This window comes from Gekko japonicus, unplaced genomic scaffold, assembly GCF_001447785.1.
Source record: "Gekko japonicus isolate JY-2015 unplaced genomic scaffold, Gekko_japonicus_V1.1 scaffold332, whole genome shotgun sequence".
Lineage (NCBI taxonomy): Eukaryota > Metazoa > Chordata > Lepidosauria > Squamata > Gekkonidae > Gekko > Gekko japonicus.
This window is the reverse complement of record NW_015177015.1, coordinates 260442-272177: the sequence shown is the minus strand read 5'-3', so window position 1 is coordinate 272177 and position 11736 is coordinate 260442. Positions and strand designations below refer to the sequence as shown.

General features: G+C 40.8%; 1 protein-coding gene across 1 annotated transcript in view; it reads right to left on the bottom strand.

Annotated features, from left to right (window-relative positions):
* Positions 1-11736, bottom strand: part of LOC107124287 (NADH-cytochrome b5 reductase-like) — a 36153-nt gene that overhangs the window by 2217 nt on the left and 22200 nt on the right. The window lies entirely within an intron of this gene.

Here is an 11736-nt window from a genome sequence, read left to right as displayed (position 1 = left end):
AACATCAGGATTTTAAAAGACATCCCATTTGACATAAGACAGAAGAGAAAGAATTATAAAGAACAAATCCTTTTTCTACAAACAAATGGCATCAGTTACAGATGGTTAATCCCAGAACTTCACAATAAAAAAGAAAAGATTGACTCTGTTCTTAAGGCACGTGATTTTCTGCGAACACAGCTCAGGGAACCAGCTGAGGACGAGAAGGAAGAAGAAGAAAGCAAATCTGATGGCGAGTTAGGCTCGGGGTCTTCGGACGAGGACTCACCCTCTGAAAAGGGGGCGGCCCCCCAAAAAGTTCATATAAATTGAGGATTAGAAAAGAGAAGAATAAATAGTGGCTGAAGGACTCTGATTTGTGCCTGAAAACTCTGAAATGATTTTGGGATGCTTGGGGGGTTTCTTTAAGTAGTTAAATGAATAGTTAAAAGATAATTAACCTAGCATAGCCAACTATGTTCATTGTTTTATTAGCTTTCTAAAAGTAACACTGAGTTAAGCTGATGTATTGATCTCCTACACTTGGGTTTTAAGTTATTAGTGGGTCTTTTTTCTTTCTCCTTAGATATAGTTCCCTTTCCCATATTTTCGGCTGCAGTTTGTAGTTTGTAAAAAAACACAATAAAAAATTCCCCTTAGGGGGATCCAAAAAAAAAGAGAAAGAGATGAAGGAGTAACTGTTACTGTTCTAGAGCAAAATGGATTATAACTGGCCACTGAGAGGGTGACAAACAATACTGACTGCTTGACAAGGTCTAGAGGCCAAAGGAGGAAGGTTGCAGGCCTAACATGTCTGGGGAATTACAGATGTTTATATACAAATGCTAGAAGTGTCTGAGTTAAATTAGGGGAGCTAGAATACTTAGAGTCAGAGAAGAACATAATTGTGGGTATTTCAGAAACTTGGTGGGATGAGGATAATTAGTGGAATACAGTGATTCCTGGATATAAATTATACTGGAAGGATAGGAAGGGAAGGGTCAGAGGTGGAATGGCTCTGTATGTCAGAGAGGGTATACAGTCCAGTAAAATTGAGAATCTAAGAGAAATAAATTCATTTACAGAAACACTATGGGTAGAAATAGTGTGGCCAAAAGGAAGCTTAACCCTGGGAGTTTGTTATCACCCACCAGATTAAAGGTTAGAGGATGATTTAAAAACAGCAAAAGAATGAAAGAAAGCTGCTGTGTCATAATAGGTGATTTTAACTACTCACACATTGATTAGGTCACGTCAGGAGAAAGAGATTGGGTTTCTATATACTCTCAACGACTGTACCATGGAGCAGATGGTCACTGAACCTACCGGGGGGAGGCGATCCTGGACTTGGTTCTAAGTAACACCCAAGACCTGGTGAGAGATGTAAGGTTGGGAACAGTGACCATAATGTGTCAAGATATTCCCCCTTTAAACAACTGTAAGTAGTTGCTGTAGCCAGACAGTTAATTTGAGACACCAGGATGAAGTTAGCGAAGTAGGTCACCTAAGTGACACCTGGATCTAATTAATGGCTATTGCAAGCTAGTGCACCTGGCAACTGTCAGAGGAAGAAATGACTCAGCTAGATCTTGACAGTTCGTCATCTAAGTCAGTCACGTGTGAATGTTCAATTAATTTAGGATTGGCTGACAGCCGGCCAGCTATTTAGTAGGAGTCGAGCCAAGGCCAGTTAGCAGATGCATGCTTGCAAGATAGAAGCATCTAGCCATTACGCTGAACTGCTCACAGTTGCTGGAGTGGAAGGTCGGGACAGACTGCATGGAGACGTCGGACCAGACGGACTGCTAATCCCAGGAACCAGCCAGCCTCTATGTTTATTGCTGCTTAGAGCTAAAGGCTTAGGGAAATATAGACTTAGTCAGTTAGCTTTTGTGTTCCTTTGTTTTGTTCCACGTACATTTTATTGGTCCCTAACTTGTGTGTTTTTAATTGTTTATAATAAACTTTTGTATTTTAATTGGACAAAGTCTCTGGCCTGTATATATTCGGCTAATTGGCATTATTTAGCAAAAAGGAAAACCAAATAGTTTTTTTTTAATAATAATTTTTTATTATTAAAGGTAATGCAAAAATTTCTTACAAACATGAAGGGTTTTTTTTATCAACTGGTACAGTATTCAACAAACTGTAGAATCAAGAAAAGAAAATCATTTAACGCATTGCACATTCTCCAAACATAAGCCTAGACAAATTTTGTTTATGTGTTGAGTGTATTGTGTGTGTGTGTGTGAAGCAAAGGTAAGGACTTATTTGAAGCCTGTTCATTGTTTAGAAACTAAGCCATTCAATATAGGCTGGGTTAGATAGTAAAAATTCGGGTTCCGTCATGTACTGTATAAATGTGAACCAAGTTCTTACAAACTTGGAGTGTGTGTTTATAGGTCTATATTGCCTATCTTTGAAGGTGTTTGCGATTCTGTCCATTACATAATGATCCCAGCATTTCTCTCTCCACATTGCAACCAATGGTATGTTCTGAGATTTCCACAATGCTGCAATTGTCAATCTGGCTGTGACTAGTAGTGTAGAAGTAAGATTAGATATTCTATACTGTGGAGCGGATTCTTCGACTGATTGGAGAAGAAGTACAGCCGGGTCCATTGGCAGTCTCTGCGATGTGATTATGTAGATTTCCTCCACTATTTTCTCCCAGAATGATTGAATCAGGGGGCAGGACCACCAGCAATGCAAAGAATCACTGTTCACTCCACAATCTTTCCAACATAGTGGACTATATGTAAGGTGCATATGATGTAGACGTGTTGGTGAGAGGTACCACCTGGTGTGCATTTTGAATAGTTGAAGGCGGATAGAGAAGATCTGGGATTTGCAAGCTTGAGAGTCCCAAATATTCAACCAGTGTTCGTCTGTCAGATCTTTCTGTAGGTCTTTGTTCCACGCCTTCATGTTTGCCTTTATTTGCCCTTTTCCTGTCTCCATCAGAGATTTGTAAATAGAGGATAAAAGGCTCCTCTTGCGGTCAGCGAATACCAAGAGAGTTAGTTCAAAACGGGTTTTTGGTCTTGAGAAGGAACCGTTTTCTGAAATCCAGTCAATCATGCTCTTCAGTTGATAGTATTTTAACCATGATACTGTGGTTTGTATTTTATTTTCAAAGTGATCTTTAGGGAGAAGAGATCCTTTTGGAGCAAGATCCATCAGCCTGTGAAGTCCCGCAGCGGTCCATTCTGCGTAAGCGTTAAATTCCATCCCCGGTGGAAACCACAACTGTTGGGTGTAAGCGGACAGAGGGGAGACATCTGGTGCCAATGATTTTCTGTATCTATCCCAGATCTTCAGGGTCACATCTAGGAAAGTATTTTGTTTTAGGGTTTCAGGTCTGCGTTTTTTCCCATCCAGATAATTTCTGTAAGGGAGTATGGTGAGACGTAGAATTGTTCGATCTGAATCCACCCTGTGGGCCTAGCTGATTGGAGCATTTCAGCTGTATGAGAGAGAGTTGCAGCTCTTTGATAAAGTTGTAGGGATGGGATTCCCAATCCACCCAGATATGTTGGTTTAGCTAGGTGACGATGATCCACTCGTGACTTCGTGGAGTTCCAGAGAAAGTTAGTAAGTGTTCGTTGCCATTTGGCCAGTATTTTTTCATCTATGAAAATGGGTAGCGCACGAAACAGATACAGGAAACACGGAAAGATGAAACTTTGAGTTAGCTGTAGTCTACCCGCCAATGTCAACCGTTGTTCGTTCCACACTATTATTTTCTCTTGGATCTCTTTATGGAGCTTAAGGAGATTACAGTCCATAAGATTATTTAAATTTAGGGGTATGTGTTTCCAGTCAGTTGTGATCCATCTATAGTTATATTTGTGTTGAATGTCTTCTTTTGTAGCTGTGGAGAGTTTAATAGGATATATCTCTGATTTAATTTCGTTCAGATGGAGACCTGAGACTTTGCTAAAGTCAGAGATAGTGTTCACAATTGCTGGTAGGGATTTTGTCGGGTCTTCAATATATAGCGTCATGTCGTCCGCGTACATGGTGAGTTTATGTTCAGTCTCTCAAATAAAAGGCCCTTTGAAGGTTTGATTTCTTCGGAGACATTCTGCTAAAGGTTCTATGGCTAAGGCAAAGATGAGAGGTGATAATGGACAGCCCTGCCGTGTGCCTCTAGTAGGGGTAAAAAACGTCGAGTTAATTCCATTTACACGAACTCTGGATTTGGGATTTCTATATAAGGTGTCAATTGCCTGTAGAAAGAGATCTCCAAAGCCTAATTGTTTTAGAAGTGTCATGAGGTATTGAAGTTCTATTGAGTCGAAGGCTTTTTCAAAATCCAAGGCCAGGATCATCGATTCGACCTTGGATGTTTTCCCTTTCAAGATTACATTGAGGGACCTTTGGATGTTATCAGTGATTTGCCTCCCCGGTATGAAGCCTGTTTGGTCTGTATGAATGAGATCCGTGATGACGGTCTTAAGACGATTAGCTAAAATTGTGGAAAACAGCTTTGCGTCGTTGTTTATTAGGGCAATAGGCCGATATGAAGCAGGGTCTGTTAAATCTTTTCCTTTCTTGGGAATAACAATGATGGACGATTCAGACCATGAAGGTGGTAAATGGTGACCTTGAAGTGCAGCATTGCATATTTCAAGGAGAGGGTCCAACAGAGAGGGATAGAATGTTTTATAAAACTCTGCTGGGAGTCCGTCTATCCCCGGCACCTTATTACATTTCGCCTGCTTTATAGCCTCCTCCATCTCTTTGCGAGTAATCGGACTGTCTAAAGTCACCCTCTGCATTGGGGATAAGGTGTTGAGTGTTGTGACACAGTTCAAGAAGGCGTTGATATCTTCAATTTTCGGTGTAGACGTAGTATATAGTTTTTTATAATAAACTGCAAAGGTGTTTGCAATTGCCCTAGAGGCAGTGTGAATGACTCCATTAGGCGTTTTAATTGAGCTTATTACTGCTTTTTTCTTTTTGTCTTTTACCCTCCATGCAAGTAGCTTCAAATTTTTAGCTGATTTGTGCCAAAAAATTTGTTTCAGTATTAGTAGGTTCTTCTGAATAGATTTTGTATCTAAGGTTTCCAAAACTTTCTGTTCTGCTTGAAGTTTTAGATAAGTCGAGTTCTGTCCTGTTCTCTTATGTTCCTGTTCTAGGGAGATGATGTTGGACAATGTTTTCATTTTCAGTTTTTGTGTTTCTCTTTTCAGATGAGCAGATTCTGAGATGATGGATCCCCGTAAGACTGCTTTTAACGCGTCCCATTGGACCGCTGTTTCCATGCCCTGATGAGTCGCCAGAAAAATTTTTATATCGTTGTTTATCCTTGTTGTAATTGATGTTCTTAATAAAATGGAAGTGTCCAAAGACCATTGTTTGTCTGTAGTGTCTTCAATAACATCAGAGATCTGGCAGTCCAACCAGGCATGATCTGTTAGATGTCTGGGACCAATGTCCGAAGATTGCAGGTATTGTTGAAACGATGGGGAGACAAGAATATAATCGATTCTTGTGAAGATATTGTGTGTTGTCGAATAATATGAATAGTCCCTTTCTTTGGGGTGCTGTAGTCTCCAGACATCAATAAGGCTGAAGGACTGGAAGAGAGTTGACAATCTTGTAGACGTCGGCTTCCTAACCTGTTTAAGCTTGCTGCTTGAACGGTCTATGACGGCATCAGCGATATAGTTGAGATCACCACCAATTACTGTATGTCCTTCCTGAAAATTTTGGAGTATGGTAAAAACCTCCTTTAAAAAAGAGGTTTGATCTTCGTTTGGAGCTTATATGGAAGCAAATGACCATATCTTGCCTTCAATGGATCCCTTGATAAAAATAAACCTTCCTGCTGGGTCTGTCAGTTGATTTTTTAGTACAAAGTTTACTTTTTTGGCTAAGAGGATGGCGACCCCTCTTGATTTCGTAGATCCTGCTGCCAAATATTGTTGAGGAAATGCGGTGGGTTTCACAATAGGGTGTGTCGTGGAATGCAAATGTGTCTCTTGCATGAACAAGATTGCTGGATTTATACGTCTTATGTGTTGTGCTACACGTTTCTTTTTAATCATGTTGTTCATTCTGCGAATGTTAACCGAACAAATCTTGAGAGATGTCATTTTACTGTAATCAAGATGAGTGCGTGAGATATGTAAAATCTATCTGTGCTAAAATGTGTGTGTGTATTTATTATTGGCTTCTTAGTATGAGTGTTGTTTCAATAATTCTTGTATGTAAGTTACACGCTAGTGACTATGATACGTCTAGGCTATGCTTATGTGGTTTGAGTGAGATAAAGTGCAATATAAGGAAAATGTGCAATATATCAGCTTTAACAATCAACCATAAAATTAATTTTTATTAAAAAAATTAATTATATTAATTATTTGAAAATCAATGGATAAAACTTTGTTAAGATAACTGCCAATCCCAGGACCTACGGATCTTAATTAATTAATTATAAAAAGATTTAATTCATTAAGAGCTACAATCAGATGTCAGAATCTTCTGTCAGAGAAGTAAACAAGTTTAGCAGTTTTATCAGTAGGCAATGAATGAGGTAAAGTACAAATAAATTTAACAGTTTAATTAGTTATCTGACGTGTTATTTCTTAACTGCACGTAGTGTTATAGTTATATCAACAGAAAAAACAGCTGTTTGGAAGAATGTCCCGTTCGCGTTAGGTCTTTTAAAAGTAGTCTTATGCTATTAACATTGTTAATCTTGTTGTTTTCAGACCTTACTCTATTTGCTTAAGGAAAGAGCATTGTACAAGCTTATGGTTGTAAGTAGAATACGTAGGTGCCAATAATAGCGTAAGAGGTGTGAGTGGCAGAGTACAAAAGTAGGTTACTAGTAACACTGTAACGGAGTATACGTATCTGTATGTAGAGCACTTAGCGCTAAAACTTTGAACCGACTCGGGATCGTTTCTTGCTCCTTAAAGGGCAAGAACCCACAAGCGTTTTCTTTTACTCGGGACTAAACCAAAAAACTCCCCCCTCCCCTCTCTCCTTATTTGAAGATATAAAATCACAAACCTGTAATACCATAAAACTTAACATTCTAAGTGGGAAACTAAGCAACTAGCAACTGTTGTACTTCTCTTATCAATTTCATAACTCTCTCCCCCCTCGTGGGCCATTTTAACACAAGGCTTCTTTAGGGGCTGTTCTTGGATTTTGTTCCAGTGAGTCCAGTGATTCGTGCCGCCTCTTTCCAGATCTACCGCTGGTGTCCATAGGCTCTGTAACACTGTAACGGAGTATACGTATCTGTATGTAGAGCACTTAGCGCTAAAACTTTGAACCGACTCGGGATCGTTTCTTGCTCCTTAAAGGGCAAGAACCCACAAGCGTTTTCTTTTACTCGGGACTAAACCAAAAAACTCCCCCCTCCCCTCTCTCCTTATTTGAAGATATAAAATCACAAACCTGTAATACCATAAAACTTAACATTCTAAGTGGGAAACTAAGCAACTAGCAACTGTTGTACTTCTCTTATCAATTTCATAACTCTCTCCCCCCTCGTGGGCCATTTTAACACAAGGCTTCTTTAGGGGCTGTTCTTGGATTTTGTTCCAGTGAGTCCAGTGATTCGTGCCGCCTCTTTCCAGATCTACCGCTGGTGTCCATAGGCTCTGTGATCCGCAGTGACTCTAGCAGGGCCAGACCCGATTCCTCATCTATCGCTTGCAAGGAAGAGCCATGGTGGGATATTTGAAGGCCTCCCGACGCCATCCAATGGTATCTCACATTAGCTTGTTGCAGGTGGAGCGTAGTTGATTTTAAAGCTTTGCGAATTTTTAAGGCTTCTTGGGGGATATCGGGGAATACTTGAATTTGAATATCTTTATATAATAGGTGACCTTTTTCCGCCGCTTCTTTTAAAATGCTCTGCCGAGTCCTTCTGTCTGCAAATTGTACCAGTATGTCTCTTGGCCCTTTTCTTCTCGGATTGATCGGAGGGCCTAAACGATATGCCTTGAGGATATTCGGCCATTCCTCTTCCTCCAGATGAAAGACATAGGCCAGCAATTTCCCCATAAAATATATAAGATCTAAGTTTTCTTCTTCTCCCTCCAGAACTCCGCGGAATTTCAGGTTCGGTAATCTCATTTGCGTCTCAATAATAAGTATGCGTTCATTATGATTCGTTTCCCGTGTTTGAGTTCTTTGACATCCTTCTTCAGTAAAGCGGATATATTTAATGCCGATTCAGCCGTGCTTACCGTTTTGGTCAGTGCGGATTGTATATCCACGAGTTTTGCAGAGAGTCTTTGTTCCATTCTCTCTAATAAAAGAGGGAGGTCTGGCATGTCGGCTGATGAGCCGGAGGCCTGGATTTGTGATTGACTGGCCGCCATGTTGCGTGAGGCTTCCCCAGAGCCTTTGGGACTTGGTTTGACTTTCTTTGGGTTAAAGAAATTTTTTGAATTAGATTTTATAGCTGCTTTAGATGTTGTTAGTTTAAGGCCATTATTCTTACCCATTCCTCAGAGGGTGAACGATTTTTCAGGTTTGTAGAGTTGTTTTTAGAGAGGGGAGAGACGGAGCCTTCAAATTAAGCGACCGCCATGTTGCTCGACGTCGCCACGTCCCCCGAAAACCAAATAGTTATTGTCTTTTCTACTCTCATTGTGCTGGTTTATACGACCCTGAAGGGAGGTAAACACCCTGTAGTCTCTGTGGTGGCCTGGAAAGTAGCCAATAAGGCAGAGGTGGAAGGACAGGGTCATGACATAATGTTATTAAGTTTTACATTTATGCAAGTAGGGAGTTGCCCAAAAAGACCAACACAACCACATTTAACTTTAGAAGGGGTAACTTTTCTCAAATGAGGGGGCTTGTGAAGAAGAAACTGAAAGGAAAGATAAGGAGGGTCAAATCCCTTTGGGAAGCTTGGAAACTATTGAAAACCACACTCCTAGAAGCTCAGATAAAATGTATACCAAAGATTAGGAAAGGTACAGATAGGTATAAAAAAGGCCTGCATGGTTAACAAAGTAATGGAAGCAGTAAAAGGGAAGAAGGGTTCCTTTAAGCAGTGGAAGGCTAGTCCAAGGTAGGTAAATAAAAGGGAGCACAGGCTGTGGCAAATAAAATGCACGTCAGTGATCAGACAGGCAACAAAAGGACTATGAGGAACATATTCCAAAAAACATAAAGACCAATAATATAATTTTCTTCAAATGCATTAGAAGCAGGAAACCAGCCAGGGAGGCAGTGGGGCCTCTGGATGACCAAGGGGTAAAAGGAATACTGAAGGACGACGGGGAAATGGCAGAGAAGCGGAATGCTTTTTTCGCCTCCATCTTCACTATTGAAGATGAGGAGTGCTTGCCCACTCCAGAACTGCCGATTTCGGAAGGTGTTAAAAGACCTGAGTCAGATTGAGGTGACGAGGAGGTCCTGTGACTGATGGACCAGGTGCAGATGGCATATATCCAAGAGTTCAAATGTGAACTTCTGGATCTCCTGACAAAAATATGCTATTTATCATTAAAATCTTCCTTTCCATTCCCAAGGACTGGAAGGTAGCTAATGTAACCCCCATCTTTTAAAAAGGTTCCAGAGGAGATTCAGGAAATTACAGGCTGGTCAGTCTAACATCGATATCAGGTAAGTTGGTGGAATCCATTATTAAAAACAGAATTAGTAGGCACACTGATGAACAAAAGCCATTGAGGAAGAATCAGTATGGATTTTGTAAGGGAAGACTTGTCTCACTAAACAAGCGTGTGGACAAGGGTGACCCAATAGACGTTTTTTACCTAGACTTCTAGAAAGCATTTGATAACGTTCCTCATCAAAGGCTTCTAAGTAAACTCAGCAGTCATGGGATAAAAGGACAAGTCCTCTTATGGATTAAAACTTGGTAAATTAATAAGAAATATAGAGTGAGTTTAAATGGGCAGGTTTCACAGTGGAAGTTAGTAAGCAGTGTGGTACTACAGGGCTTGGTACTAGGTCCAGTGCTTTTTAACTTGTTCATTAATTATTTGTAGTTGGGAGTAAGCAGTGAAGGGGCTAAGTTTGCAGGTGACACTAAGTTGTTTAGGGTGGTGAAAACCAGGGAGAACTGTGAGGCACTCCAGAGGGATCTGTCAAGGCTGGATAAGTGGGCATCAACATTGCAAATGAGGTTCAATGTGGGCAAGTGCAAACTAATGCACATGGGAGCAAAAAATCCCAACTATAAATGCACGTTGATGGGGTCCAAACTGGCAGTAACTGTAATAGATAACTCACTGAAAATGTCGACTCAGTGTGCAACAGCAATAAAAAAGGCAATTGCTATGCTGGGGATTATTAGGAAGAGAACTGAAAACAAATCAGCCAGTATCATAATGCTCCTTTATAAATTGATGCTGTGGCCTCATTTGGAATACTGTGTACAGTTCTGGTCACTGCACCTCAAAAAAGATATTATAGCATTGGAAAAAGTGCAGAAAAGGGCAACTAAAATAATTAAGGGGATGGAACACTTTCCCTATGAAGAAAAGTTAAAGAGGTTAGGGCTTTTTAGCTTGGAGAAAGGAAAACTAAGGGGTGACATGAAAGAGGCTTACAAAATTATGCATGGGATAGAGAAGGCAGTGAAAGAAGTACTGTTCTCCCTTTCTCACAATATAGAACTCATGGGCGCTCAATCATATTGTTGAGCAGTAGGTTTAGGGACAGATAAAAGGAGGTACTTCTTCACTCAAAGAGTAATTAATATGTGGAATTCACTACCACAGAAAGTGGTGGCAGCTACAAGCATAGATAGCTTCAAGAGGGGATTAGATAAACATATGGAGCGGAGGTCCATCAGTGGCTATTAGCTACAAAGTATAGAGGGAACAGGGCAGTGATGCTCTGTATTCTTGGTCTGTGGGGGCCACAGTGGGAGGGCTTCTGGAGTTCTGGCCCCACTGGAGGAACCCCCTAATGACACCTGGGTTTTGGCCACTGTGACACAGAGTATTAGACAGGCCATTAGCCTGATCCAGCACAGCTTCTCTTATGTTCTTATGGGCCTTCAGGTGTCTCTTTCCAGCACTCACCCCCTTCTGCTGTTTGTATCTGAATGTCTGTGTGTCTGCCTGCCTAATGAATGGAACTAGCAACTGAGGAAGTGAGCTCTGGCTCATGAAGGTTTATGCCAGAATAAAATTAATTAGTCTTTAAGGTGCCACAAGGCTGTTTACAACTTCCTGGGCTGGATCAAGCATCTAGTGCCCTCTGGAGACCATTTCACCTCACATTTCACCATGGAGAATCTGCTCCTGTTTAGGACCACACTTATTTGCTGCTGGAATTGTTTTTATTACAGGCGTTTGTTTGCAAACATAACAATAACAGGGAACAGTGCAAAGAAAATATAACATCAAACTCCTGATCTGTAACGTACCTAGCAGTGTATGACAGGTATCACCCTTCCAGAGTACAGAAGCATTTCTGAACATCTTGTACTTTTAGAGTGCTCTACAGATGTCTACTACTTAATAACTCTAATCCAGGTCAGGTGACTCACAGGGCAACCCTAAAGCCAGCTCCACATTTTAGAATAGCAGTTAAGCCCCATGCTGGCATAACACAGACCGGGCCACCTGCAGCCTACACAACCTGAAATTCATTCATTCACCGAATGAGAGATGGCGATTCAAGTATAAAGGTGAACCATGACTGATTGCTATCAGAACACAGGGATTGTTTGCATGACCCTTGCTTCTCACTCTGAATGGTTCTGAAATAACCCCCAAATAACCGCCTGGGGGGATTTAA